The sequence below is a fragment of the Blennius ocellaris genome (assembly GCF_963422515.1).
Source record: "Blennius ocellaris genome assembly, chromosome: 4".
Classification (NCBI taxonomy): Eukaryota; Metazoa; Chordata; class Actinopteri; order Blenniiformes; family Blenniidae; genus Blennius; species Blennius ocellaris.
This window is the reverse complement of record NC_137653.1, coordinates 8,006,967-8,031,113: the sequence shown is the minus strand read 5'-3', so window position 1 is coordinate 8,031,113 and position 24,147 is coordinate 8,006,967. Positions and strand designations below refer to the sequence as shown.

General features: G+C 41.0%; 1 protein-coding gene across 1 annotated transcript in view; it reads left to right on the top strand.

Annotated features, from left to right (window-relative positions):
- Positions 1 to 24,147, top strand: part of slc12a5a (solute carrier family 12 member 5a) — a gene marked incomplete at both ends in the record, with an annotated part of 155,953 nt that overhangs the window by 86,563 nt on the left and 45,243 nt on the right. The window lies entirely within an intron of this gene.

The following is a 24,147-nucleotide window of genomic DNA, read 5'->3' as shown; positions in this document are numbered from 1 at the left end:
GTGTGTTTGTTCATCTTTATGTGTTTGACCTCAGATTGACAGGATGCACCCTGCCCTTGCACACATCTGGGATCAGTGCCAGTCCCCCATGACTCTGAGTGGATTAAGTATTGTATTAGATGAATGGATGCATCCTTTGATTAATCCTTTCTCAAACTCCAATAGTATTCAGTTGGAAAAACGCATAAAAAAAAAAGTGTAACCCCTTTTCCGAAGAGATCACTTGCAAATTCTCCAAAATGTTTCCCTTTTTTTCACCATGTCATGTAAATGGTCCCACATAGACAAAGTCGAATTGAATTGTATTGTATGCAGGCTGTGTAGCCGCAGCCTGAAACAGCTTAATCCTCTGAGCCAACACATCAATGAGCTTTTCCTTAATTACAATAAACAATGTGTATTAATCCACTGCTGAAAATCGTTCCCAACAAATGCACTATTTACTCCCAACTGTGCAATGTTTGCTAAAAACTGCAGTTCACAGCTGCTTTAGGAAAAAGGAAATTACGACACCTTCAAAAAATACAAAAGTAGACATGGTGTGATTCAATGACAGAGACTCAGTTATTAACAAAAATCGTTGTTTTTCTTCCAACCCTTATGGAATTGTAGCTGATTGCAGCATTGTTTAAAAGATCATGATGGAGGGTTATGAATACATGCATATCCAAGGGACTCTTGAGCAAAATGCAAAAATAATTCCAAGCAGTCAAAGACTCAACTACCAAAATCTGAATTTTGTTTTACATAACCACATAATTTTATCACCTGTGCTCAATTTCAGATGATAATACGAGTACTAATAATACATTCAGAGGAAAAAGCAACTATATATTCATTTCACCAGCGTGTTAGCCTTTTCGCACAGATTTGGCAAAATTTCAAAATTTACCAAGCAGCCACTGGCAAAGCAGCATCAAGATGACTGATGAGAAGCAAATAATCAGCAGCTGTGAGCAACCAACATCATTAAAATACTTCCATTAGAACGTTTCATCCCTTTAGGGTGGTGCCAGACAATTGTTTTCACTTGTTTGACCTTTTTATATATGAATAAACATATTGGCAATTGTAAAAACAATACAAATTTGAAAAATTTAGCTTGAGAGTGTATCCAGATTGGAACAATTGTGACTGGAGTTCAGTTGCAGTTGTAACAACATTTGCAACACTGAATAGATAATTGCATAGAAGCTACTTAAAATAATACTCACTGCATAGATTGTCTAATTTTCATATATGTCCAGTTTGTCTCTTCTCAGATGACGTTTTTCATATTTTCAAGTCGAACGCATCCGTCAGATGCACAGGTTCAGCAGGTGGGAGGAGAAGATGCTGGTTGTGTGTTGTATTTTTCATCATTGCTTCCAATTCTCACACAAGCAGCATCAACCATTTAATCATGTTCAGCATGATGGCAGTAACTTTCCATGGTTGCTCTGAAAGACTGCACACCCGCCTCCATTCACCCAATAATTGATCAAAAACAACATCCTCTACTTCTAGTACAGGATGTTGTACTTTCATTTAAAAAAAATGAAAGAATAAAAAAATGTGTCTACACTTGCATAGCTTGTTTACACCACTTTTTTCCTTCTACTTACCGTACACAGCAACAGTTTTGCAGGATGCTTGCATGTTATTGGAAGTTGGGGTTCAGGGTCCGGCCCAGGGACACATAAGCAGGTGGAACCAGGAAACGAACTCCAGATCACAAAATTGGACAGTCTGCTTGACCACCAGAGCCACAGTTGCCTCAGTATTACCATATATCCATCACATTAGCAAAAGAGAAAACCTTAACATGATCCCCAAACATTTCCACTTCAAAACAAATAATGGACAGATATATTCATGTCATAAGTTATTTTAAGTTTCCATGAAACGCATGGAAATATAAACAAATCTCAGAATAAGGTTTAATTAGTTGAATAAAGACTCTGCTGTGACAGAGTGAGCCGGATCCGGTGCCACTGGCCCTGCAGTGTTCAGCCGGCCCAGTCAATCTGCACTTTGAGGGCTTCTGTCAGACATGTACTTAAGAGAAGTTCGAGTGTACTTACCACCGGCAGTACATCTGCAGAGGCTCAGCGAGAGCCCCGTGTCTCATCAGTGGGAATCCACTAACAGAGGGGCTAACAGAAGACCACCAGCTGCTTGTGAAAGATAGGAACAAGGGGACACGGGGGATGATGGGGAAGATGTGTGTGAGCGAGTGAGTAAGAAAATAGGCCAGATGTGAGAATGCAAAGAGGCGACAAGGGAATTAAAAAAGAACAGAAAAAAAAGAGGACGAGGTCCGAAGGAACCAAGGAGATTAGACTTGGAAAACATATTGGAGAGATGTTGCTTCAGAGATGCGCTGAGGTTAAGCTGAGGGACAGAACGCCGCATTCCATAAGTTAGTCATAAATGACTCAGCTGTGCGTGATGTTTACCTCGATGCTGCACAAAGGAGGCTGCCTGTCTATTAAAGCGTGTGCTGATTTTTTTGTTTGGCTCCGTATGAGCTTCTCCACCCCGAGGCCAAGTAGTTGCGGAAAAATCGGATTTCAGTGAGTCGCAATGTTCTGCATATACTGTACATTTCCTAGCTGCGTGCCTCATTAAACCCGTGACACTCATCTGTACTCATGCTCTTATAGGATCCTCACTTTAAAACTAGGCTACAAATACCTTCTCTTTATTTTTTTTTCATTAAGTCTAAACCTGATTGGTTTTAAATGCATTGTTCTTCCATTCACAAGTTTTTAAATTGTGAATTAGAAAACCTGAGAACCTGGAGAAGCTCCATCCACATTGCATTAAATTTCTATGAAGACACTGGTTGAGCATACCCAAAAAACTGAATCGAGGAATCAATAAAGCAAGACCCTACTTACAGTTCATAACTTTTGAGTAATAAACACACAGTACGTGATCATTCATATTCACATATTTACTCTTGATCCAGTCGCATTAACCTCAAAATATTACATGGAAACGGTTTGACCTCTTAAAATTTCACGTACTATGTCTTTCTTGTACTATAGCTTTCATACTCTTATATGTCATTCCCCAGAATATCTTTATTGACATGCAATACTGAAACACATTAAGCAACTTCCCAAACGTTAAGCGCACATGAACACAAAAGTTGCTGGAGAAAGTGCTTGGAGAAAGAATTCAACATTTTGTCATCGCAAACTCATGAAGGAGTTGTCATCGTCCCACACGTATGCACACCCGTCATGTTGTCCAGCTGAGGCTCGTGTCTGCTGACATCGTGTCTGACTTCATGTTTTATTCAGTCGTGTCTCCCTCACGTCACTCAGACGGACTAAAAAGACGCATGTTGGATAGCCAAGCATGGACGGGCCATCAGTCATCAACTCACTTAATCCACACATGTTGTTAAAGGACCCACATGCACACGCGCACACCTACACACTCATTCACACACATTCACACACTTGTTTGTATTCCCCACCTTCAGGGAACACTGCTTCGACATACATTTATTTACTGTCCATCAAGCCATCTAGCTGTTATAATATCGAACTGCAATTATAACCGTAAGCATATCCCAAGTTTAACCTTAAAACATGTTTAGATTTTAAGCTGTTCATTTTTTTTTTTTTTTTTTTAATTAATTTCCTGGAAACTTCTCGTATACTCAAATTTTAATTCTAATCTATAGCCTAACCTACCATATCCTGACCTTTAAACAAACCCTAACCCATGTAATTATTTCCTCCATGGGTCACTGCTCAATTATGTTCCTCGCGGTACAGGGCGATGCACACACACACACACACACACACACACACACACACACACACACACACACACACACACACACACACACACACACACACACACACACACACACACACACACACACACACACACACACACACACACACACACACACACACACACACAGCATGTCACTGACAGACTGGATTTATCACGCAGCCATGCTGCTTTACAGATGCGTTACAATGTGGGACCAAAGGCAGATCATTGACACCCAGATTATCACACCAAAGAAACCTGTAAGAAATATTTTTTTTTATTGTTGAGCACAGAATCAACACAAGCCAGCACAATTTGTCCAAACAAGAAACAAACACTTTTTTTTTTTCTGGTCAGATCCAGCTGCTTGGTGTTTTCAGGTAATTTAAGGTAGAGTGCTTTGGGACCACTTGTGTACCCCCTGCTGTGAGTTTAGAGGACAAAACTATTCCAATAAAATATTCACAAAGCTTGTGTCAACGATTGTTCCTCCGAAATGTTCTCACTCAGGATTCAGAGGACGGCAGACTTCAACCTTTTGAAGGCTGTGATTCTTCCTTTAAAATTAAGTACAGTCAAGCTGAGTCATTATTGTTCAAAAGATCCATCGACCTGTGAATGATCATCACAGACAGGACTACTCAAAATGGAGACCCGGTTAAAAGAGCTTTTGCTGGGAGTCCATTATATCTGGCTGAAGGATGTTCTCAGGCGGCAGTGCCAGTCCTGTGGCTGAAGGCTGGGAGCTGGCAAAGGTGGCTTGTCAAATCCTCGACAATACACACAAATAGGCAGGACAGAAGAAGATTAGCAGCCTGCTGAGTAGTTCACGTTGAATGGTGCTGCTGCTGCTGCAGCCGGAGGAACATAACTCACATGGCGGCCAAGACAAAAAGGCTTTGATCATCATTTTGGTTGTCTTTTGTTTTGGCCTCACAATTAAATCCCGGACAAATGGCAGTTTCACATACATTTTCTTTTGATAAAGCACTAATTTGTCACCATTTAGCAGTGTAACCATATGTATCAGTTTGTGATCTGGCCAAAGGAGAGTTTGGATTTTTGTTTTTGTAGTTGTGAGGTAATCTTATATAAATTTGATATCGTTTACCCAGACACACTGTGATCCGGTTCAATCTGAGAGGATTGAAGGAAGTCCCTCATCAAAACAGTGATCTCACAAGATTCACTGGTACATGACGCTGGTGAAGGTCAAAGCTCTGCAGATTGAATGGAGTAAATCGAACCTGAGTACATATTGCTAAATTTAGAGTTTTTATTGAGGGTTTTTGATTAATATTGTTGTTCAGTCGACTGGGAAATTAGTGACAAGGAATATCCCCTAGAACCTTAAGGAACAATACAACGCTTCATGCATTTCCTTTATTGTGTAAAGTTTAAATCAGGGGTTTCCAACCCTGGTCCTCGAGGGCAACTGTCCTGCATTTTTTAGCTCTCTCTCAGTTACAACACACCTGATTGCAATGAGGGGCTCATTATTGGGCTTTTTCACAACCTTGGTGATGACATCATCATTAGATTCAGGTATGCTGAAGCAGGGAGAGAACTAAAACATGCAGGACAGGTGCCCTCGAGGACCGAGGTTGGAGACCCCTGGTTTAAATCATTAGCATCATTTGTTTTCGAGTGGGGTACATTGTCCTTAGTGGAGGGCATTGGCGACAATAACTCACTGGAACAAAGCTAATGCTGACAAGCACTAGGAATATATAATCGTGTTTTATATGCATGGTATTGCATAACTCTATACAATAGTGCCTTGTTGTAATTGTGCTGTTAGATGTGTATACTGTAGACCTTGAGCCAAATGAATGTACATAGTGTGTCATTAGAGGAGGATGTAAAAGAGCGATCAAACAGAAATCCAAAGGTCAATCTGATGAGCAACACTAAAATAGAGAGGTAGCTAATAGGAGAAAATGAACTATGAGGCACAACATTTGAGCTGCTCAACAGCTCTTTTGAATCATGAGAGTTGGTAAGCAGCAGAACCACAAAACCAAAACAGGACTGTTTTTATGTGAAGTTAAAATACTGTGGATACATTTTCTTATTAGATATAGTTCTAAATAAGGACATATAAAGTGTTCCAGTTATATAACATTTAACCCTTACACGGGTTCAGCTTTTCTTGTCCTCGAACTCGGTCCAAGCCAGATTTTCCACAACTGTGCAAAGTTTGAGGTGTTCCAGCAGAGAGCGTTGGCTCTGCGGAGGGTTAGCATTTTTATATTCATAAAAAAAAGAAGCACGGCCGCAGCAGCAGCAGCAGCACACTGTTCACTGAACTCACCCAATCTTTTCCACCTCACTGGCAAACCACACATGTGGCCCTGCTCGTGCTGTGTTTGTTTCAGCCTCTGTGTTTGTCATTTTTATTCACTGGTTTGTTTATTTCAGTACTCCAGACAGAAGGTAGACAGAGCTAAAAGACACGCGGCAGCACCCAGGACATGTTTACGCTTTGGAAATCGGCACAATATAGTTTGGTTTGGTAACCACTTGGCAGAAGCAAACGTATCTCCCCTGTTTATTTCACGTTGCTGAGAAAATGTCGAGACGGTGAGCGTAGGACAGGTTTGGGGAGAATGATCAAACCCGTAACAGATTAAGAATCCTAACATTGTGCGGGCCGGTCCCCCCGCTGGGCTGCTGGGACACCTCGTAGCTCTGTATCTCAAAGACTGCATCTTTTATTCACTGTAAATGTGGTGTGGGCTGAAGAGACTGGTGCATTGTGTCTGAGATGGATGGATCTTGATAGCAGCACATGTCTGGACTGAATGGATTCCTTTTGTTGATCTCTTCCTCAATTTCTGTCTCTGTTCTGGCTTTTCCCCCGAGATCATATCCTGTACTCCATCGCTCTATGTACTGCAGCCATTTCTCTTTCACAGCTCTAACAGCTCAGCAGTTACCTTCCAAGCTTACTCACCTTTTATCTTCATCCCCAATATTTTCAACTGTTTTGTATATCCATCGCTCTTTCCCGCTGAATGCACTGAGAAAGGGAGGCAGTTTGGTGAATGCGCCACCTGCTTGCTTGTCACTAAGAGGTATGACTCTGCTGAATCCAAACAGCCCCAATCTAAAACACAACATATTTCCAAACGCCGTGCCTTGCTCATTCCTCTATGTGCACAGCAGCCACCATCTTAAGGGATTTTCTGGGCTATGAATGAGGGCTTGTTTCAGCCTGCTTCAGCTTCTCTCTAATGTCCTGTGCAGCGACACAGCCCCCCCCCCCCCCCCCCACCCCCAGATAGGAGATGAGAGCAAGATAAGATGGATAGATGTGGTGATATAACTATGGCAGCAGAAGGTCACCTGATAAAAAAAAAAAGAAAAGTGATGACCGATAGAGCACTGCTCCCGGATACTCACATTTAGTCTGAAGTCGGGAGTTTACACCTGGCTGGCTCTTATGTGTTACAGTACAAACTCGGAAATTAACCAAAAAAAAACCCAAAAAACAAAGGACTCATTCTGAAAAGAAAATCAAAATAGGTCCTTTTTTTGAAAAACAGCTATTATATTGATTTGTGGTCATAAAATGTGTGTAACTGCCCTTTACTACTAAGATGTACTTTTTTTTTTTTTTTTAAATAGGAAAACATTTATTTCATTACTTCAGGTTTATATTTTGAACCAATAACGTGTGTTAGCTGCCATCTGCCTGAAATAGATGGTGGAAATATTAAGTTGCTCTATTTCATCAAGAGGCTACGGTCTCACACTTGGTTGCTTTTGGCAATAATTTTCAGTCAGAAGGCTACAACCTAAGTGATTCAACCTTCTCTGGTCTGCTGCTTGCTTCTTCACTGTTGAGTAAGCTGAAAAGTATCAGCCCCATAGCTAACTCTTGCTGTATATTTGGAGAGCAGGATAAAATCTCCCCTGTGTCTCCTGACCATGCTCCGCAATTGCTTGTGGATGAAAATGACCTGGAGCTGATGCTAACTTCAGAGGTAACTCACTTTAGGCGGACATGCAATACGCCAGACATAAAAACTGTCAACACCTAAATATCTAACCTTGTTGTCCACTTACTCAAACTGACAGGCTAAGAGGAACGAATGGAGCATTGAAGCCTTTTGATTCTTCCTTCACTCATACATTCTCTGAGTTGCACGCCGATGTTAGCACTAGGTGAAAAATGTATTATTCGCCCATACTTTATGAAATGCAGAACTCTTTTCATGTATTTAGAATATGTTCGTTTAGTCAATAAGGAACTTGTAAGCATATTAAGACATTTAAGTCTATGATTAGTTCAAGTTCCTATGCAAGGGTGACGTAACAACATTTTGGATTTCTTTTAAATGTAAGTAGCAATCATGCAATTACAGTGCCAACTTGTGCACTTGAAATCATTTGCTACTTCTACATAACGCATTTCATTAAATGATCAGTTTAGTCACTCTGTTTCAATGAATGCATTGTACTTATAGGGTCCACAAAAAAATGCACCAAAATAAATCACATTCTGGTGGGGACGTGCTGTCTGTCATTCACAGTGTTTTTAATAAGTGACTCCATTTGCTGTTTGACAAGCTGGCAGCTCAGCGGGATTATTTCCGACCGCAGGATCTGTTTGTGTGTGTACATCGATATCCCATCTGGGCTCACACCATTTTATGTCAAAACCAGCGCTGATACAATTTAGTCCATGAGTCATTCGACAGAAAATTGGTTTATCAGGCACAGATGAATAAATCTTTTGTTTTTACCTTCGTTCTGCTCTGGGACCTTGTGATAAGATTTTATTTTCTTTGCTGGGCTCCTTGGTATCTACATGATTAAATTCATTCAACAAAGGCATGGATCGGTTTCTGTTTAGGTTGTGTAGAAAATCCAGAACTGTCTCAGGGAAAGAAAAAGTACTTCTGACTCACTTCATGCTGGTCCTTGCTGTTAATTAAAGTGATACAGATTTGTTAATGTTGCACGCAGTTTTCTGACCTTCACAGAAGTTCATGCTGAAATCTCTGAGGGCTAATGAGAGACGGGAGAGTAAAGAGCTCGCAAGGACAGATATCAGTCACTGCCTGCCTGTGTGTGTATGTTGTGTGTGTGCGTGCGTACGTGTGCGTGTGTGTGTGTGTGTGTGTGTGTGTGTGTGTGTGTGTGTGTGTGTGTGTGTGTGTGTGTGTGTGTGTGTGTGTGTGTGTGTGTGTGTGTGTGTGTGTGTGTGTGTGTGTGTGTGTGTGTGAGTAAGAGTGCGACAGTGTCTCAAAAGGGCAAAGTGGTATCAGTCACTGTCACTTGCCACTGCAGTGTCTGGCTCCGGTCCACACGCACACACTCAGACACACACACACAAACAGAGAGGTGCGCAATGCATAATTCAGAGGGTGTAGTCAATGGTAGACAAAAGCCACAATCTTGGAGGCTGTGGGCCCACCAGGACCAGGACGCAATTCAACATACACATGCACAAACACTGTGTCTCTGTCGGCCTGAACAGTCACACCGAGAAGCCAGGCGGCGGTCTATAGAGGTTCGCAGAGACAGGAAGGGCAAAGAGGAGGAAACGATGGAGACAGAAATATGGGGGGATTTTTCACACAGCCCCTTAACTTTCCTACTCTGCCTCAAGGCCCTCTCTTACAACTTCCCCTTCCTTAAAAAAAAAAAAAAGTAGAAAATAAATAAAAAATTCTGTCTGGACCAAAAGAGACAGTGGAGTAGAGATAAACTCCCTGGGCCTGCTAGTCGAGGCTTCCTGTTTCATTGGCCCCTGTTTCCGCTGTACATTTTCTCAGGAGTGCGTCTACAGAGGGAAGTGCCTTTTTGTGGGAGCTTGTGCGAAAGATCTAAAGTTAAAAACAGTTTTTGAGCTGCACGCCACATAAATAATTCATTAAGTGCAGATGACTAGCACACATAAGAAGTTAAGAAGCCATTTTTAACATTGATATTGCACAATAAATCTTGAGGTGTGCTAGCATTGCATTTAAAAGATGTGAACTTACCTCTGTGGCAATGGGACCTGATTGTTTATGTGGTGCCACTTTCTCTCTCTCTTTTTTTTTTCCCTGTCTCTGTCCCTCTCCCAGGGCACAGCTGTAAAAAGCTCAGCTCTTAAGGCTTTTATCTCTGTCTAAATCCAAACCAGGGTCCCATTATTTATTTATCTTCCACACACCAGAAATATCCGCCAAGATCCGCCTGCCTTTGACAAGATGAGTCTCGGTTTTGCGGTTGGTCTCTGGGCAGAGCGGTCTCCCACCAAAACAAGACAAACACACATAAATATATGCGCAAACAAGCACACAGGTGTTAGGAGGCACATACACACACATACACCAATTCACACATAGGGTACACTATCAGTAAAAGACTGGGGACCACGCTCAGCCGTCCAGGTAATGCACCTGTACTGAGGCACCTGATAAATCCTTGAATGCTGTCGTCTTATCTGCCCAGGCCAGACTCAAGAAAAAAGGCTCCGGTCTTTTTGTGCCCGTGTCGCTGTCTGTCTGTCTGGCCTTCTGTTTGTGTCCGCCTCCCCATTCGCCTGCTGCAGCGCTTCAGTCTGCAGTCTGTCCTCCCTCCATTACTTCTGCCGTTGAAGTTGATAGGCTATAAACTCCACTCATTATGGATGATCTCTCGCTCCGTCCATGCTCCTTCCCCTTCCCTCTCTTTTTATTTCTCTCAAAATGTCAGGTGCTGATGCAGGAGTTCCAGGTTCACACGGTGTAGCTGAACCAAAAGTTGCCCTGAAAAGTGATTTGATTTAGAGAAATCGTCCTATTTCTTCAGTTAAAATGTGAGATGCCAGTGAGACAATAGATGTATCACTAAATCTGGTCCTTTGATTTCCTGCGCACTGTCTTAATTTACTTGGATTTAGTCTTAATGCCTTTGTCAACCCTGTTTACACTGGTTTAAATTATTTAAGGTAGCAGAACTTTAAAAATTTGAATTAATATGGTACATGTATCTTGAAATTTTGACTGCATGCTTCATGTCAGAATCAATCATTATGCCTGTTTTTGATTTTCACTGAGTACCACATTTTCATCCACTTATCAGGATTTTATTACAAAAACAGGGAAAAGGACAACCAACTGCATAACCAGCCATGCTCTGGACTAACAAATGAAGACCGAACTATCATGGTGGCCATTCAGAAAAGTCATTTGCGGGAAGAAAGATTGAAAATACAACCCTTTAGGGATGAGAGTCATGTCAAGTGAGTGAGGAGCTACTCAGCCACTCGGCAGCACGATGCGCAGTGTGACGGTGCAGTATTGGGGCAAATTGAAACTGTCATATGGCTGAACAGGGCCGTGATAGAGTTGAGTCTGAGAGTTTTCTGGCTTGTTGACTACGTTGCGTTGCAAATCAGCTGAATTTATGCTGTTATTTTCCTGCGCATTAGTTAGATGTAGATGTATCCCCCTCAATCTGACGCCCCTCCATGCTAGCCTGCTTTGACTTTCACAATTGATGCTGGAGTGCTTCGTTAAAGTTATTTTCGGCCATGTTACATAATGAGTCTCACTTTGTGTCTCTTCTCGTGAAGTGGTATGATGCTGTGCACTTGGCAACAAAATCAAGCACAAAAGAAGTAATTGTGTAGTGATATTTTAGGCTGTTTTTGTTCTGTTTCACTTTTGTCGATTGGTTATGAGATCATTATAAAACTTTGTAAAAGAGCTACTACAACCTTGTGTCTGACTGCTGCACCGCCGGGTTTGTGCTTTTGAGAGCATTTGAGAGGCCAGCAGAAGCAGACAAACCATCTGGGGTTGTGGAAGTTTTCCCAGTAGAGCGAGCCAATGTTTCATGCTGGTTGGTTGGATTGCATTATTTAACCAGCCAGCCTGGTGATTATGTTCTGCATAAACAAATACAGTATTCACCTAACAAATCGCCGTCATGCTCCTTAACAGGTACTGCAACTTTTAATTAATTTAGTAAAATATGGAATATACAGTCATTTGTATCACTAGTTTTATTTAGTGACTCAATATCAAATGCAGTTCTTTATAAAGCAGTACGCTGCAGACTCCCCATCAAACTCTGCCCTCCCCCTACATTACTATAAAACACTGACAAAATATGTTGTTATCATATGTTAAATAAATAAAAGTTAAAAACCATTTGTAGCTATTTTATTTTTGGGATTGTTTTATCAGCCAAGGTAACCAATTTCTAATAACACAGAGATCACAACAACCTTTGTACCTAATCAACTAAGCATTTGCTTCATAAATTAGACAATAAATCAGCACAATTAAGGGACACTAATAGATTAAAATATTTGCCAAATTATTTTATGGTGATTACCTGCTAATAGCACAACATTCTGTATAATAACATATTTCTTGTTAAGCTGCAATTAGGAAGCCTGTAAAATTCAATTATAAATCTATCAAATCAATTTATTGGTTTTAATTTCTACCCTAAAGCTATTAGGACTTCATTCCAGCCATATTGTCAACATCTGACATGCAAGAACCTGATTACATCTGAGTCTGTTTATAACCACAATGGTTGCAGATTATTGTCATGTGATTTTTTTTTCCTCCTTCTGTCATCACCTCTTTCTCCTTTCTTTAATTAAATCTCCCTTTCAATTTGATTACTCTCTTCATGGGTTCAATTTGCTCAATATCTTGGGTTCACCCTGGTGTGTTAGATTGGTTTTGTTTCTCCACAGCCAGGCCCGTTGACTTAGTTATTACTCTGGAGGAGGGAACGAGTTCAGCAGAGAAGTCTTGAGAGGTGAGAGTACGGGCAAAAACAGAGGTGGGAAGGAGAAGATGGAGGTGGAAGAAGAGAAAGAGAGAGGTGTGGGAGAGAGGAGACCACGGGGATATGCATCACACCTGAGAGGAGAGGAGGACGAGAGGACGAAATAAATGAGGAAAGGTGCATGGCGAGGAGAGGAGGACGCTCCTTCCTCCTCCTCCCTGTTGTCCTCTGGGCTTTGGATAGATTGCTTCGTCTCTGACTTGGAAGTCAAGGTGGGGAAAGATGAAGAAACGTGACCACAGCCGAGGGGTGGGGAGCTTTGGTCAGCCGAGAAGACACTCAGGTGTTAATTTGCACCTCGTTTCACACCTCCAGCATTCCAGCAGTGCGCCAGCGAGCTGCAGACCTCGCGAGATGATAGCCCTGTCACCCTCAATCAGCCCGAGCCATCGCATAAACCACCCCTGCCATCTATAAGGCTCTGCCGCAGGCATTTGGATCTCCCGGCCCACTCCTTTCTCTGTTCCCTCTCTCTCATAGTCAGCCAAGATACCTCTCTAAGTCTATAACAGGCAGCTGAACATTCATATACGGGCCCCTTGTCCAAAAATGTGCCAAATGTAATGAAAGTGTGATATCGCTTGGCTCGACGTCTGGACCTGGCACCGGCGCCTCCACAAGGAAATGATGTTTCCGAGTTAAATTGGTTTCCTGGCATGTGATAAGTTGGGGTGAATTTTTAATCCATGACCTCATGAAAATATGTCAGTCTCCCAGCTGCTATCGTTCCTCCCATCCCGCCACCTCCCTCTCCCTCCCTGCTCCCATCTGCTTCATGGCCCTGTGTCTTTTCTTCTGGCTATACTTTTCTTCAAAAAAAAAGTAAAAGATAGCAGGTGTGGGACACCTTTGCTCCTCAACCAATTACCTCACCAGTGTATGAGCCTTCCCGGCCTCAACTCTCTTCCCACTCTATCCCTGCCGCTCCCACTTGCTCGCTTCCTCCCACACCTTTCTTTCTTTCATCTCTTCTCTTCATCCCTGCCGCTCGCCAATTATAGCAACAATCGGCAGCCTTCTGAAGGTGCTCCCACAGGCAGCCTCATGCATGCTGGATGCATGCAGCTGACTGACATGACACAGGGTGTTCTCCTGCTGCCAGCCCATAACCCGAGGAGGTCCAATAGCTCAGTGTGGCAGGCTTTACGTGGTTGGCCACTCATCGCGCCTCATACATGGCAGGCGGCCCATGTCCTGCCTGACACATTTCCGAGCAGGTGAACATGCTGAGAGGCTCATGGACAGACGTACGAGACAGGGTTTGACTGCTGAAAAGTGTATGGGTTTGTTTAAAAGTTTAAACCCTCCCACCACATGTAGAAATTTTGGGTTTAAAAATTAACTTTTGTTTACTTATGTTCAAGGAATACAAGACAAATCTGTACATAATCCATTTTTTGATTGGATAAGCACATTATTGAAACAATCAATAAGTTGATGTAAGATGTAAACACCGATTCACCTCTTTAAAATTTGAATTCAACTTTATTTAAATAGCAGCACATACCACATAGTCATTTTTAGTCATTGCGTAAAGGGGCCTTGATTTCCTAACTAGCAGATTGATGACAAGCCCTACTGAGCTTCCAGATCAACTACAAGTAAATGCTCTGCACTTGAAGTATTTAAGTGACTCAAAATCTGTATGACCAATGCTTTCATTCATAAGATCAGCAGCCTTTTCTAATAATTCTTATAAAACAGATACATTCATGTCACACAGTGACAGGAGGAAGATTGTTCCTATTGATTGTTGTTTCTCATCGGTTTTTGCTTCTAATCTTTAGAATACAATGCAGAAAAGTAAATATGCTATAGCCTATCAGGTGCAGACATTCCCACAGAGGAATTAATTGGCCCAAAGCTACTCACATTAACTGAGGAACGTTATCTATTTAAGTTCCCTGTTGATGAAGGTCTCTCGTGGAAAAATCGTTGATGTTAATAAATTCTGTTGCATAACAAAAGTAGTTTGGGGACTTTTGTTTCTCAAGACTATGAACACAAATTTCCAAACATTTGCATATTCCAACCCTTTAACTATGAAGATTTGCTACTTCTCAATTTTATGAAGCAATAAACCTAATATTTATTACAAAATTACCTGTTAAAGGGAATTCCAACAACCATTGTCACAGTAGCTTATATTCTACCTTAAGCTAGTAATGTGAGAACTAAATCTTTGCTATAAAGGTAAATGTCTTTTGTCCCAACAGAACGGGGCAGCCCATCTTGGTAAAGTTTGAAACCGCAAGTCTATTATCTGAAACGGTTTCACAGTGTTGCCTCGACCGCCTGTGCCAGCCAGCTTTCTATTTCCTGTTATCTGATGTATAGAAACTCAAGGCACTTGAGTGAGCGTGCTGAAACGTTTTGTAATCTTTGTTTTTTTTTGTGTCAAAAGGGGAGAAGATGTTTATCAGTCAAATATTATGGCAGAAGATTATTGAGCAGTACACCATGATAATGTGAAGACAGAAGCAGAAGAATAAATTGAATTATGTCATCGGAAGATAAGCATTTATGAAAGAAGTCTAAAGTGTGATTTACAGTGAACACGGTTTTCAATCTTGCTTTTTTTTCTACACCATTTCATGGTTGGGTCTGGCAGTTGTCTGCAGCCATGTTTGCTTGTCCTCCTCCGTCGAGATATCCAGGTGGGCCCATCAGTAGTCTCACAGATGATTAAACTAAGGAGGAGGGTGAGGCTTAGTTGCGTTTGACTGTCAGTCTCCTCCTGTGTACAGTCACCTTCTCTGCCTAATGCCATATAGAGAGAGGGCTGCTGGGAAGGCGTTGCAGGGGCCTGCCGTTTAACAAAAATTAATCCTGACGTGCACAGCTACAGGGGAGGCAGCAGCAGCAGCAGGGGAACATTGGACCAAATCCACCCATTCATCGTCAGACGTCTGACAGTGACACGCGCAGGAGCGTCCGGCTAACATGCTAAGAGCTGCCGCATGCTCTCATGGACGTGTGCAGGCTGCTTCCCTCTGCTCTCAGCCTATAAGGTCCTGATCGCCGAGAAGCCAATCAGGAGCCGGGATCTCTGCTGGAGACTTTAGAGGCTGAGGAGAAGGGACTGTGTCAAAGTCGTACCCTGTGAGCCGAGGCTGCATTAAAATTCATATCGTGCCAAAGCACCAGACTGAATGCTGATCAGGCCACAGGTCCCATCTTGCAGTAAAACAAGAAAGCTGCTTCACATAGACAGCAACATTGGCTTTCCCTATATGCATATATATATTTACAAAAAGCTAAACGTGAAGAACCTCATAGTAGAGAAGAGCAGTGTGCAATGAAATTGAGAATAAGGTGAGTTTGATTGAGACGAGTGGGAGAAAGAGAAAAAATACATTATACAAGACTGTTGTGTCTCTGATGTAGCGCTGGAGCCACGATCGCAAGGAGAAGTGTAAGAGAATATTTGTTTATGACAGTGTGTGTGTGGGCAGATGTGGTCATGTAACCATATGCTGTTGCTATTTTTTACTCTGTACATTATGTTGGTGCTGCTGTAAGTGTGTAAACCACTTGTATATGCAATATGCTATCACGCAGGTAGCTCCATGCCTTTCAGCCTCTGTGCTTTAGTATATACAGATTTCTACAGAGCATGGAGAACATGATGAATAATAATGCCAAAACCAAAGAAGACAGTAATTGAGCTTATTGGGAACTTGGAGGCTTTATATTTGAATTCAGCCCTTTTTTTTTCCAATTGTGTGTTTTAGTAGTGAATTAATTTCATTTGAATCACAGTCAAGTAGGTCTTGTAAAGCTTTTTAAATTAATATTTGAGTTCAAGTAAGTGATTTCATGAAAGTCTCCCGTAGCTACACATAAATTGTTTCCAATATGAAGATATTTTGCTCTTTGTTACACATCAGATTCACAGTTTTAAGCAAAAAAAATACACTCTATAAATATTAGGATTGTAATACTCTGTCCGTTTAGATTTACAAGCTTTTAATTATGAATTATATGAGACACTCTAAATTTGACTTGAATGAAAATGTATCCGAGTAATAAATACCGAAGCAAGGTACTTGACAAAATCCACTTCAGTAATGAAGGACACATATTGTACGAACCGTTTGTTCTTTCCAGATAGTTTAGTCTCACATGCAACATCTGTATTAAGACTGTCCTGCTTTGTATCTACGGGCCTTTACATGTAGGTCATTATTACACAAACCTGAAGCTCTTTTTTTCAATATGCAGAGTCACACGTGGATATGTTTGGGTGCATGTTAAATCACAGTCATCTAAATTCCAGTCAGTCCCGATTTGACTGGAATTTAGATTAAAGTGACCTTAATCCTTCACCTGACGCGACCCAGATCTGGCTGTGAAGTCACAAACCAATGAGAAAGATGGACAGAGAGGGAGAGATGGAGTTACCCATAGCTGGGCCTGATTTAATGCGTTACTGCGGTGACATTCAGTTGAGACAAGAGAATAAGTGATTCAACTTGTGACCTGCCTGGATTTGGCAATGCACCAAAGAAAAACAATACTTGGGATTGCAGCCAGAAAATCCAACTTTATTTTGTTTTGTTTTTTGAGTTGTTTTATTGTTTATTTCCATCCAGATAATTCCATTAAAATCGTCAGTCTTCCACCGGCTTGAAAAGTGTCTCAGTAAATGCAAAGAGACCATCGCTCTCAAATGTCTGTGAGAGCACACTCCACTGTGAGTCTGACTGTCATCCAAAATGATGCTCCGTGTTTACCTTCATACATGAGGCAGCTGTGAACACATACACACCGAACCAACAAGTGGGCTGATGGCCTGCGTTGAGTTAGCTCCTGCAGAATCAACATCCTGCACTGTGGCATTTCCCCTTGAAGTCAGTCCAGAGAGAGAGAGAGAGAGAGAGAGAGCGAGAGAGAGAGAGAGAGAGACAGAGAGAGCCACAATAGCTGTGACTGTCCCCACCTCAGCACCGTGTGAGCAGGATCAATAAAACAAAGTCAAATAGATCTCACCAAGTAGTCCTCGGTGGCCCTGTTCAAAGAGATGCTGTAAAATTGTCCAAGAGAGAGCATTAGACGGGGCCTCCACTCATTTGTAGTGAAACTGATATTTACACTCAAACAGTGGAAGTGTCCTCACTCCCGTTGCAGCTCGTGCCAACAGCAGGAAGAGTTTTTGTAAGATATGCTGCAGAGGGAACGCAGTATTCCCAGACAATTTCTGAAATCTGTCTTTTTGACAGCACACCAAATGTGGGATGGGACCTCTATTATTCATTTCCGAAATTTAATTCTCATAGGCATTTCTTTTTTCTCCCCGCCATCAAATTTGTATTCAACATGACCCATTTTGATAATCCATCAATCATTTAGATTGTTCAATTTTTGTGCAATCCCAGCTTCACCTTCATGAACATTTCTTTTCTTTTCTTTTTTGTCAAGTGTTTCAGACAACACAAGCTCGTTGAACAATACAACTTAAACTGAAGGATGTTTTACAATGTAAGAGAAATTATTAGCAGAGGCTTTGCTATTGGTAATATTATAGCAGTTTTTATTTCTCCATTTCTTATTATAATAATAGCAAGAAGGGGCTCCATGGCGGTGTTAGAGATCTCACTGTGTGCCTGTGTGTGGATGAGTTTTCACCAGGGACTCGGGTTTCCTCTTACAGTCAAGAAAACCTGCACTTAAAGGTTAATTGATTCATCCAAATCATCTGTAAATGTGATGGATTGGTGATCTGTCCTGGGTGCACCGTGCCTTCGCCCTTTAAAAACTGGGTTCACTCCGGCAACTCGCAACTCACAATTCACTAAAGTACTGTAGAAGATGAAAGGATGGATTAATTAAAGTTGGGAAGGAATAAAATAAGCTTGACAATAACTCCCAGGGCCCAAATGCGCAGTTTGTTTCTTTTTTTGTTTGTTTGTTTGTTTGTTTTTTTGGTCAATATCAATTCAAAAGCCATTAGCAACAATAACAACACTTTGGATAGGAAAGTCAAATGTGTTTTCACAACAACCCCAATTTGGTCGACCTAGTTCAGTATTGGGATGGCATATGGTGCAACTTGGTTTGTTTAAAGATGTCACTCATACTCAAGAGCTCGAAAAAGGGGGTGTCAGATTACTTCAGCAATTTATATGTTGTGCTACGTCGCCAAACGCTACGTAGGAATCATAAAAACTGACTTTTGTCTCTTTGTGTAACCGCAACACACAAAGGTCCGAAGAAGTTGTGTGTGATAGCTCAAAGAGCATTACACACTTAATAAAATGCGAAGCAATCCGGTGGGAAAAGGAAAGGTGGTTTGTCAATCTGTACGAAGGAGCCACATGAATGTCTCACTTGCCATGTTGTCATGCTTCAGTATCCATGGAAACATGCTGTACAGCCAATTGGTGTTTCCTTTAGACAATAGGTGGAAATGTAGGTGTGAGTGTGGACTCAACTACCTACAGTGCATCAATTTACATTTTAGTTCTCACCATATGTTCCTTCTATTTTGCTCTAACAGGCATGAATAAATCATAAATGAGTGTTTCTCAGCTGGAGGTACTGACATTCCTAAAGTTATTCTGAGGTACTGCAGGGTTATACCATATTAACATATCCCAGCCTGAATGTTGCATCTCACATTTTGAGCCTGTTTTACAGTCTGCATAAAACTTACTGCCTTATAACATCACAGTAGAAATGCAAGGTGGAACAATATAGCTCAATGCAGCTAACAAGTGGCAACATAGAGTTCATGAGTGGGGATTTTTGTTTATATTAAAATATTTGGAAGGTCACAGCAAACCTTACAACCTAATGCATCACATATAGCCATGTGGTGCTTCAGCTTGAAATGCTTCAAAATGTAGTAAATGTTACTTTTGATATATACATAGCAAACTGACTGTCAACTATGAATAAATGTGAGACGTGCCGGGGGGGGGGGGGGGGGGGGGGGGGGGGTCTAAAGGATTTCAAAGCATAGAACAGTAAAGCTGTGGATTTTGACCATAGATAGACGGAGGCTTTGCAAGTGAGATCCATTGTTGGACAGATCCCATCAGATTGAGGGAGGATAAGCTGCTTGCGGGATGTGGTCAGAGCAAAACTCCTATGGGGGCTGTAATTTTCCAAAAATAGCATATCTGTTGTTCCTTTGATGATACAGTTTTAATTATTATATGATCCATGTGGAGATAAATAATCTGATAAAAATGTTGTCTTCGGACCGTTGACCTACCAATACACAACTCGGTGTTATTGTTTTAATGTTTCTTACTTCAGTGTGTATGTGCGAACCTGAATCGGGCTTTAGTTTCTGCATAAATGCCTCAAACGTTTGACTGCATTCCTAAACGTTGTCTTCCCTGCACAGACGGGGCGGCGTCACACAGCGTATCTGAGCCGGCGCACGGTGAGCTCGTTGAGTTTGCGCCCTGGCCAGCTGCCCACTTCGCCCATAGTAGAATCCGCCAGTGTTTCTGGTATGGCTGAATTAACAATACCAAAGACATTTCGCGACCATTAACACAGCCTGTGTAACAGCAGTAACTTGCATGTGTAATCTAGTGTCTCCTGTAAATTGCCAGCTGCCACATGTGAGTGCTTCTCACTGAGGCGATGCACTTTAATTACCTTTATTTATTCAGAAAATCTCATTGAGATCAAGGATTTCCTTCACAGGGCAAACTCTAACTGCATAAATGCAAAAATCAGAATGACTCAGTCATGTAAAACAATCACACACAGACACTATAATGAAAACATTCAGTGGAATTAAAGTGCATAATGAACAAGCATTCCACTTACAAACGTATGCTGTGCAACCAAGAGCTGAATCATACAGGAACAACTGATCAGGTATTTGATTAGTGTGTCTAAGCGATGGCTTCAACAACCATTAAGATACTTAAGGGAGTTTACAAAGTGCATTATGGCATAAGAAGTGTTCTTAATTTCAATTTGTTTAAATGTTTATTCCAGCAATTTGACTTTTTCCGAATTTAAAATGGATACGAGGACCATAAAGCCAAAACTTTCATGTATATTCATGATTATTTAGACACTTTTATGCATGTTTTTCAAGCAGTAACAAAACCATTTGTGACTAATTAATCAGTTTTACAATTTTTTTTTGCTTAAAAGCTTGTACAATTATGTATACCCTTATGCATGTACTTACACCATTACACATTTACTTACTTATCGACTTATTCTAACTATTACTTACAGACTTATTTGCTTTTATTTGCATAGTAACTTACTAGAAATGCATTTATTAATTCCCTTATATTCTCTTGCACTTAACTATGCTGATATAAGTGTGTGCACATATTAATGGTCTAATACACTGACGTGCTTACTTACTTACACACTTAATAATGCACACATTTTACCACGTACTAATTTATGCACTTTCTTACATACTTATGTGTATGCATTTTTCATGGAAACTGAGTACTAAGATTTTTTGATTAAAAAAAGATTGTTACAAGTCGCAAATGAAGACTTCTAGAAGAATTCTATAATTGAGGATGTCTGTGAAAATATGAAAAAAATATACATTGAAACTGCTTTGCACACGAAGATCTAACTGTAGGCAATCATAGTGTATATTTTATATTTCTTTCTGCAGCTCCTCATCTGTGTTCGTAGATGTTTATCTAATCTCTGCTGTGTACAACAAGACCGGTATTATTCGTCTCAAACGGTGCACAGAGCCGTATCATCCTCACGCGGAGCTGTGAAAGTGAAAATTAAGTAACTCAATAATCCACATGGAAACCCTCTGACGAATGTTCCGAGCAGCCTTTTACAGGACATCCCTTTTAGCAGCTGCACACATTCTAACCCGGGGGGGGGGGGGCGGCCAAACTCGGCTGAACCTGAAATGCAGCAGTAGCTTCTACATTTTTCTGCTGTCAGAGATTCGGAGCTGTGCCTCCTCCTGTCTGCCTCCTCGCCAGTGCCCCTTTCAGATCTGGCTGCCTCCTCTTTGTCTGCCTGAGCCCGTATCTCACTACCTGTCACTATTCACTTTCGTCCCATCTATCTGTGTCTCTCTCTCCATCTTCTCATCTGCGCCCTTATTGTCTTGCTTTCCATCTCTTTGTGGTCACCGGCGCTCGGCCTGTGCTTTCTCGCCAGGATCCTTTTGTGCCCCCTCGATCTTCATGCGCAGCCCCCTTTCCTTGTCGACCTCCTGTCAGAGTGGCCCCGATTGCGTTGTCTCTGTAGAGCAGAGTGCCGGCTGTTAGCGGTGCCCCGACGTCATGGCACATGGCGGCAGCGTCCTTCGCTATAAATAACTTGGTCTCACAGTCCAAGACAGGACTGAGAGCCAGAGGGAGAGCAATCTGCTGTCTCCTTCAAGAGACGCTCGGAGGGGAAGGTGCAAATGAGACTTACTCTGTGCTAACTTTACACCGGGACCTCAACTGTACTTGGTGTTTAAAGTGATTCTGAATTGATTCTTCTTCTCTTTTTTTTTTCTGGATAAGAGTGGGACGTCTGGTTAGGATGCAGTTCAAGTACTGAGGCAAATGAAAGGTTAAGTCTCCAGATATAAACTGCAGACAGTGTGCTCCTTGAATTCACACGCAGCAGTGACGGGATGGGTCGCCCGGGTCAAAGCTGTCATAATGAACACTGGGTATGGTTTGTCACCCTTCTTATCTTTGTGCTGCTTTTGTGAGTCCTCTATTTAGAGTCCCGACGTTGATTGTTAGTCTGCAGCATCGGTCACTTTCAATGGTTTGACTGATGACAATGATGCGTCATAAACTGATTTATGATCGTCATCGGAGTTGTTGTTACGGATGCTCACCTGTTTGTTTGATCTGTACAAAAAAAAAAAAAAAAGGGTTTGAATTATGCTTTTCTTTATGCCCACATTTATTATTTTTCAATTACTTTTGTATAGAAAAGCTCTGAAAATGCATCGAGTGGGCCTCAAGTGCAGCATACAAGTGTTTCTACTTGTTTTCTCTTTACATACATAAATAAGTGCATTTCCATAATCATTCAAAGAAAATTCTTGAATGTACAGTATGCACATAATAAGACTGCTACAATAATTATTTAAAAGTCATATTAATGGTTGCTATTCACTTATAAAAATATATTAATCATATATGGTTGTTTTTTGTAACTATGACACATTTTCTGAGAGACTTAGCCTCAAATATGCTGGTTTATATGATTTAACAATCCACATCATTTTTACTCGTATGAAAATCTTGTTCATCCAGCAACTAAGGTCACTTCTAACTTCATCTAGTTTGCTGCAGCCAAAAAGAAAAAATAAATAAAGGATGCAAGTTGCATCACATTCAAAGCAGTGTATCGACACTGTCTGGATTGTTATTTTACACATTAAAGAGTATGAATATTAATAATTCTATTTACAGAGGAATTTAAAAATAGAGTTTACAAATAATTCTTTGCAAAGACAAAACAAAAACAGCTACACAGGTGAAGCAAAAATAAATTCCTGAAAGTTCAAATAAACTTAAAACCAAAAAATGACAGGCTTGGCTAAGTTAGGGAAAAACAGCTAAATCAAAGTCAGATCAAAGCAGTAAGATGAATAACTATATAATTTATTTTATGACTACAGCTGATAAACAGGGCTGTGCACAGACGTTTTGGTTAGTAGAAAACACTGCTAATATCACCTTTTTTTTAAATTGCAAAAAGTGTGATCTTGATCGCTCAGCAGTGGAAATTAAGGATTCAAACCTGACAACATATGTTCAACATAGTTATCTCATATAAAGAGACATTTAAAGATAATATTCCAACAGTGACAGGGAAATGTGTCTGCTGTAAGGAGCTCAGAATAGATAAAAAGGTGAGAGAAGGAATGTTGATTTAAATAAACACTAGGACATGATGGAACAATCCCGCTTTGATAAATAATCACAAATACGATCCGGCGTTATCAAATTGTTTTCCAATGTCCAAAGGCCAATTAGAAATCAATGAGCTTATGGTCAAAAAAGAATCAATAAACCTGCCAAACGCTGGCTGCTGCCCTTTCACTGCTGTTTGTTTTTAAGGATCTGTTTGTCTTGGAGACGGGCCCCGTATCCAGGCCTGTGAACTCGCAGACAGATGCTTCTCGATAGAGTCATGATGCCTTCAGCAAGCTGTCATGTAAATAACATCATGCTGTTTCTACCGCTCAGTGTTTTCAGGGTAAGAAAGCTGCAGATGTCTTGAACACTCCTTATTCTTGAACCTTGGACTTACCTGATGACTTATTGAAATGTTCCAGTTCGTGTTCAGTTTGTGTTCTGCCACATCATGACATTTTTACGTTAAAGAAATTGAAAATATCACAACAATTACAATTACTACATGAGCGAGCACTGAGCTGACAGTGGAGGTGAGGAAATAGGTAGACACCTGTGGATTTTTCTTTTTCTGGTGGAAGTTAAGTGATATTAAGAATGAAAAGAATACAATACACAACAGCAGTTTAGTTTAAACCTAGTGCATCTCAATCAGAAAATGAACCAGCCCAAACCATCAACATCCTTTAACCTATGAAGATCATGTTAGCCTCATGACCTGAGTTCCTCTTCTGTACTTTTAGAA